The sequence below is a fragment of the Astatotilapia calliptera genome, chromosome 14, assembly GCF_900246225.1.
Source record: "Astatotilapia calliptera chromosome 14, fAstCal1.2, whole genome shotgun sequence".
In the NCBI taxonomy this organism is placed as follows: Eukaryota; Metazoa; Chordata; class Actinopteri; order Cichliformes; family Cichlidae; genus Astatotilapia; species Astatotilapia calliptera.
The window spans coordinates 36,071,296-36,078,186 of NC_039315.1; positions in this window are offsets into that span (position 1 = coordinate 36,071,296).

Sequence of the window (6,891 nt, forward strand, 5' to 3'; positions counted from 1 at the left end):
TGTTTGTAAAGCGTTCCCACGTTAACCGATATCTGGAGCGACTGCCTCTTCTCTCTCCCTCCCTCTCCTGCTGCTACTTCAATCATGAAACTGATCAATGATCAGCTGATCGGCTTTTCTGTTGCGAGAATTACATAGTTAATTCTTCAAAAAAGTTACTGAGGTTTGCAAACAAAGTTTTTTGCAGCTGTTTACCTAAAAATGCAGCCGAGGCGTTTTTTAAACAAACATTTCAAAATATTTATAGAACAATCAGCTGTTTTGCATCAAATCTGATGCCACACAAATTATTTGTGCCACTCCAAAAAATAATTTCTGTCCACTATGAGATGAAGGAGAACAACAGCCTGATACCTGCAGGCCTGACAACAGCAGATGTATCACTGCTGTAACACCTGTAACATTCAGCAGTCGCCTCATTGTTCTGACACACACAACAAAACTATTGACTACACTAAACACTAACTACACAAGATTTGCGCTAAACGTCGCAAATCTCTCACATCTCAAAACCGCCGTCACTCCTAATACTTCCTTCCGTTTCTTAACAACTAAATGCCATGTTTTGATTGGTCGACATGGTACATTTTTCAAACAATGGGAAAGGGTGGGGGGTGTTTTGGTTTCATCTTTGTTCACAGGCTTTCGAGTGTTTTCCTTATAAAACACAGTTTTTACCGTTTCTTCCCGCAGTAAATATAAACAACGATAGTATTCAGGAAGAAAAACAAACACTGCATTTTTTTTTTTTTTTAAATCACAACTCTGGTTTTACATGGCCGATCAACACAATTTAAAAACGGGTATAAAGTCCACACCTTTTCCGTCGGTTGTTCCGTCTGTCCTGCTCACATTTCCAATGGTTATACATAGGGCTGCTCGATTATGGCAAAAATGATAATCACGATTATTTTCACTGAAATTGAGATCTCGATTATTTGACGATATTTATTTAACCCTTTAAGACCTACTATAGAACCAAGTCCGCCAGAGCTTATATTATTTTTTTTACATGTTGTAGTGCCATTTTTGGGAGCATTTCAAGTTGCTATAAAACTGTTATAGCCCATATTTTAATAATATGTATGCATTAAGTCCATAGTAACTACATTAATTGCAAAAAAGTGCAATAAACTACAAAAAAATAGAAAATCGTTTTTGTTTTTTTTACATATATTTCTACTTGGAGAAATTTAAGAGGTTTATCCCTCAAAACTTTAAATACAAAAAAGTTGCAAAAAAATAGTTTACAACAACAGGAAATTTATTTTGAGTGTCTTCATAGTTTTATTTTGGAGATACACCAGTTTTTATATACTGCAGGAAAAACGAAAAAACAATCCTATGATGCAAATTTGCAAAGAAAACAGCATGTGCATCAAAATAAAATATTTCCAGCAGTGCAATTCGAGTTCTAAGCATCCCAGAAACTATTCAGAAAGGTCAAACATGACCAGTATAGGCTTTTAAGGCGTACAAGTAAAAAAAAAAAAATTTTCCGCGAAAATGACATCACTTCCGGTTTCGGGCAGGAAATGACGGACATGCGATAGTTCGCGCTGACGTCTGTTTCACTGTGGGAAGTGTTACGAACAGCTGATCGGATCGGCAAAGCGTGTTTCTGGAGTATTATGTTTTTGTTCCTGCAAGAGCTTTTAATGCAGTTTTTGCAAAGCTTTATGTGGAAGGAAACCGTGACCGAGGACAAGCTGATGGCATAAGTTGTAAGTACAACTCCTCCGGTTTCATATGCAAAACAAATTATTGCGCTAGCTTACACAGTTCAGGTTCTACAGGGATTTAAAAATAGTTACACAAAACGGAGCGTGCTGCTCTGACCGGCTTTAAAGGGTTAACAATAACAATGTATTGAATAATGACTTTAAAAAATAATATAAAATAGTGTGCAACACCACTGAAGTTTTTTTTACCTCTCTTTTCAACCAACAGCAGTCACTCTCCTCTCCAAATAACTTCTGCTTAGCTTTCCGAGCTTCCCTCGGGTCCTCTTAATCAGCGGTCTCCAACCTTTTTTGCGCCACGGACGGTTTATGCCCGACAATATTTTCACGGACCGGCCTTTAAGGTGTCGCGGATAAATGAGGGAGGGGCTAATAATCGACTCAGTCATTTTTAATGATCGTTGAAATTCCAGATCGTAATCGTGATTAAAATTCGATTAATTGAGCAGCCCTAGTTATACACGTTGTCATTAACGTGGCTTGACTCCACATCAGCCACGCCGCTTTGCTAGCTAAAACACCGGTGTTGGCACATAAGGACGCTGTCATAGCCTGTCAACGACGTTGATTAGCTGCGCATGTACGTGAATGTGAATCGCGTGATTGGCTGGACTATGGGATAAGGTTATATACATACATAATACATAATAAATGTTTTAGTGTGTTAGTACAGGTGGCTACGGAACTGGATCAACGTCCTCCACAAGCACAGCGGCTGGAGCAAAATGATAGATTAACATAATTGGAACCAACTCCATGTACAGTGGGGCAAAAAAGTATTTAGTCAGCCACCGATTGTGCAAGTTCCCCCACCTAAAATGATGACAGAGGTCAGTAATTTGCACCAGAGGTACACTTCAACTGTGAGAGACAGAATGTGAAAAAAAATCCATGAATTCACATGGTAGGATTTGTAAAGAATTTATTCGTAAATTAGGGTGGAAAATAAGTATTTGGTCACCTCAAACAAGGAAAATCTCTGGCTCTCACAGACCTGTAACGTCTTCTGTAAGAAGCTTTTCTGTCCCCCACTCGTTACCTGTATGAATGGCACCTGTTTGAACTCATCATCTGTATAAAAGACACCTGTCCACAGCCTCAAACAGTCAGACTCCAAACTCCGCCATGGCCAAGACCAAAGAGCTTTCGAAGGACACCAGGAAAAGTATTGTAGACCTGCACCAGACTGGGAAGAGTGAATCTACAATAGGCAAGCAGCTTGGTGTGAAAAAATCAACTGTGGGAGCAATCATCAGAAAATGGAAGACATACAAGACCACTGATAATCTCCCTCCATCTGGGGCTCCACGCAAGATCTCATCCCGTGGGGTCAAAATGATCATGAGAACGGTGAGCAAAGATCCCAGAACCACACGGGGGGACCTGGTGAATGACCTGCAGAGAGCTGGGACCAAAGTAACAAAGGTCACCATCAGTAACACACTACAACGGCAGGGAATCAAATCCCGCAGTGCCAGACGTGTTCCGCTGCTGAAGCCAGTGCATGTCCAGGCCCGTCTGAAGTTTGCCAGAGAGCACATGGATGATACAGCAGAGGATTGGGAGAATGTCATGTGGTCAGATGAAACCAAAGTAGAACTTTTTGGTATAAACTCAACTCGTCGTGTTTGGAGGAAGAAGAATACTGAGTTGCATCCCAAGAACACCATACCTACTGTGAAGCATGGGGGTGGAAACATCATGCTATGGGGCTGTTTTTCTGCCAAGGGGACAGGACGACTGATCCGTGTTAAGGACAGAATGAATGGGGCCATGTATCGTGAGATTTTGAGCCAAAACCTCCTTCCATCAGTGAGAACTTTGAAGATGAAACGAGGCTGGGTCTTCCAACATGACAATGATCCAAAACACACCGCCCGGGCACCAAAGGAGTGGCTCCGTAAGAAGCATTTGAAAGTCCTGGAGTGGCCTAGCCAGTCTCCAGACCTCAACCCCATAGAAAATCTGTGGCGGGAGTTGAAAGTCCGTGTTGCTCGGCGACAGCCCCAAAACATCACTGCTCTCGAGAAGATCTGCATGGAGGAATGGGCCAAAATACCAGCTACTGTGTGTGCAAACCTGGTAAAGACCTATAGTAAACGTTTGACCTCTGTTATTGCCAACAAAGGTTATGTTACAAAGTATTGAGTTGTATTTTTGTTATTGACCAAATACTTATTTTCCACCCTAATTTACGAATAAATTCTTTACAAATCCTACCATGTGGATTCATGGATTTTTTTTTTTCACATTCTGTCTCTCACAGTTGAAGTGTACCTCTGGTGCAAATTACTGACCTCTGTCATCATTTTAGGTGGGGGAACTTGCACAATCGGTAGCTGACTAAATACTTTTTTGCCCCACTGTACATCTTAACCTGAAGAACAAGCTTTGAGGACAATCAATCTCCCTGAAGACAAAAGGCAGTACGAGAGGAACTGCGTTGACTTCAAGAGTCAACAAGGTGAACAGACAGCAACACTGCCCTAAACCTTAAAGGGTTCAGCAGCATGTACAAATACCATCGTGGATGGAAGCATGCACTCCCAATCACAAGCTGGGAGGTTCACCAGCCACATCACTGTGTGTGAATGGAATTGAGAAGACTGTCTGAGTTTCACATTTGCCATACTGGGAGTTGAAATGGCAAAGGAAGAGACTGAAAAGAGTGAAAGACAAAAGGCAAAGCTGAAGAAGAACGGCCCACTGGGCCTCTGACACGCCACAACCGTGAACTGCTGCAGATGCAGGAGAGAGACAGAAGCTGTGAGAAGTGGGAAGAGAGCATAGAGAAAAAATGAAGTCTGTTGTTGTTAATGTGAGAACACATGGTAATTGGGTTGGAAAACTGTCTTGTCGAGGCAGATTAAAAGGATCGCAACAAAGGTAAAAATAAAATGCACACAAACACACATAAACAGAGAAATGTGAAGGAAAGGCAGCTTTAAGTACATGCTCTGCTGAATCTGCAGCTCCACTGCACACACATCCATTAAACCTGCCTACTAACACACACACATGCAATGAAGATCAGCTTGTTGTCTCTCATCAGTGTTAAAATAGTGTAAATTTAACAGACACTTGTTATCAAATGCTGAGTGTATCCACTGCTCTTCAGGTTGCAGGACAACCGTTTAACTTTTGTGAAAGGAAAAAAAAAAAAGACAATACAAGACAATACATTTAGTTTTTAATATGGTAAATTGTGATATGCTTTCTGATTGATTGGAGCAACACAAGTAATTTACTGTATGAAGTAAATTCTCTTTTGTGATAATATTTTGAACTTGCATTCCTGTTGTCCTGTCAACTTAGTGGGTTATAAGCTGATATGCAAATTAGTTGATTGTTACAGGGAAAGATGACTCTATTATGAAACAAGTGAATAAGATGTAGCAGAGGGTTGAAATGAGTTCTGTGTTTCTGATGTATGGGTGAAGCTTGCACCCAGATACACACCTCTGAATACACAAGAACAAACTTGTTTTGTGAAATACATGACGACATGTTAATGAACAGAGGTAGTGACTCTTAAGTCTGATTTCAGACCATGTAAGCATCAGTTATTAATTAAAGCCAGAAGCAGTGACTGCGGCACTTCATGGCAGGTTCTAACCCCTACAGCATGTTGTTTCACCTCAAAGTAAGACATTTCCTGTGATTTTTCAGGCAGATTTTGGGGTTTTGTTTTAGTACCAGGCTGATTCTGCCAGTTAGGTTTGAGTTGTTTTCTTTTTGTAAGAGAAATACAGGTTTATATATATTTAGACATGTCCTGAACAAGGCCTAATATGTTTGTTTTTGTAACAGTGCACTTAGGAAAAAACCTGCCAGGTATCATCCCTCTGGGGTGATATTTTGTGTGTTGATGATTTAAAAGCAGGCCTGCAAGATTGGAAGTAAAAGTGCTATAAAATACTTTACTGAGAGCAAATACAAGGTGAGCTTCTTTAGATTACAACGGGCTTCTGAGGAAATTCACCTACCTAGGACACTGACCATATTAGATGGTAAGTCCTGTGTTTAAAAGGATTGTAGCAATTCAATCCATTTCAAAAGCAATAAGAATTGTTTTTATCTGCAGCTCCACTGCTAATGTTTTTTTCTCTGAGGGTCTTTGTGGAGGATTCGGCACAGACATGAGCGAAGATGAAGCAGGATGTGCAGTGAACACAGAACATCTTAGTGTTGGGCCCATTATCATATCACAGTTGAACTCACAGTGTGAAAAACAAGTGAGTGACATTACCTATGAAAAGTCACTGGTTACAGTAGTTTTAAATAAAAACATGGGATGATCCATGATTTGGGCAAATTATGGCAACAGTAGTGTTTCTAATGATTTTGGGAAATAAACTGCACATGGCACACGTGTGCCTGTGGTGTTGGATGCCTTATTACTCCTATGACCCTACAGTTGTTTGCAAGTGTGAAGTTTGTATTTACTCACTGATTTTGGTTTCTAGGTAATTGTGGTGTGGATGCAGGCTCCAGGCGGAGCGAAGAGTTAGACCCACTAAACATGACATTAATACTAATTTTATTCTCTAACACAGGGTTTACTGGGCTGGAGTGAAGTTACTCCGGAGGAGAAGCCCTGATGTTATCTGAGAAATGATCTAACTAACCTTTTCCTTTTTGTTATTCTCCTAGTTCTGATGAGTTGACTCATGGGAGAGACCATGTGTCAAAAGGAGGGATTCCAGGTTTAACATGAAACCTGGAATCCCTGGTTTCACGTTAAACCATGATTTTTCCATGATAATTTTTCCATGGCTTTTTACTGTGATTTGTGGGATTAACGGTTCATGTACAGGTATTAAACCTCTACAAGGGGTACAGACATCTTCAGATAAGGTTTTGATGACCTATAAGTGAAGTTCACTGAACTGAAAGGAAAATGTGGATTGATGTTGGTTAATATGTTTTCCTCCTAGTAAGGAGCTACAGGTGCAGTACCTACTGCAGTACAGTAGGTTTTCTACATTGAAACTTTAAAAACATCATCTTCAAATGTAAAACTTAAAGCTGATTAACAGCAAATTTAAGAAAAGAGAATGCATTTAATATCAGGTGTCAGAATACAGGAAACCTACAAGTCTGCTAGCTTTGTGAGGAACTAAATGAACTTCCATCAGTGACACTCACA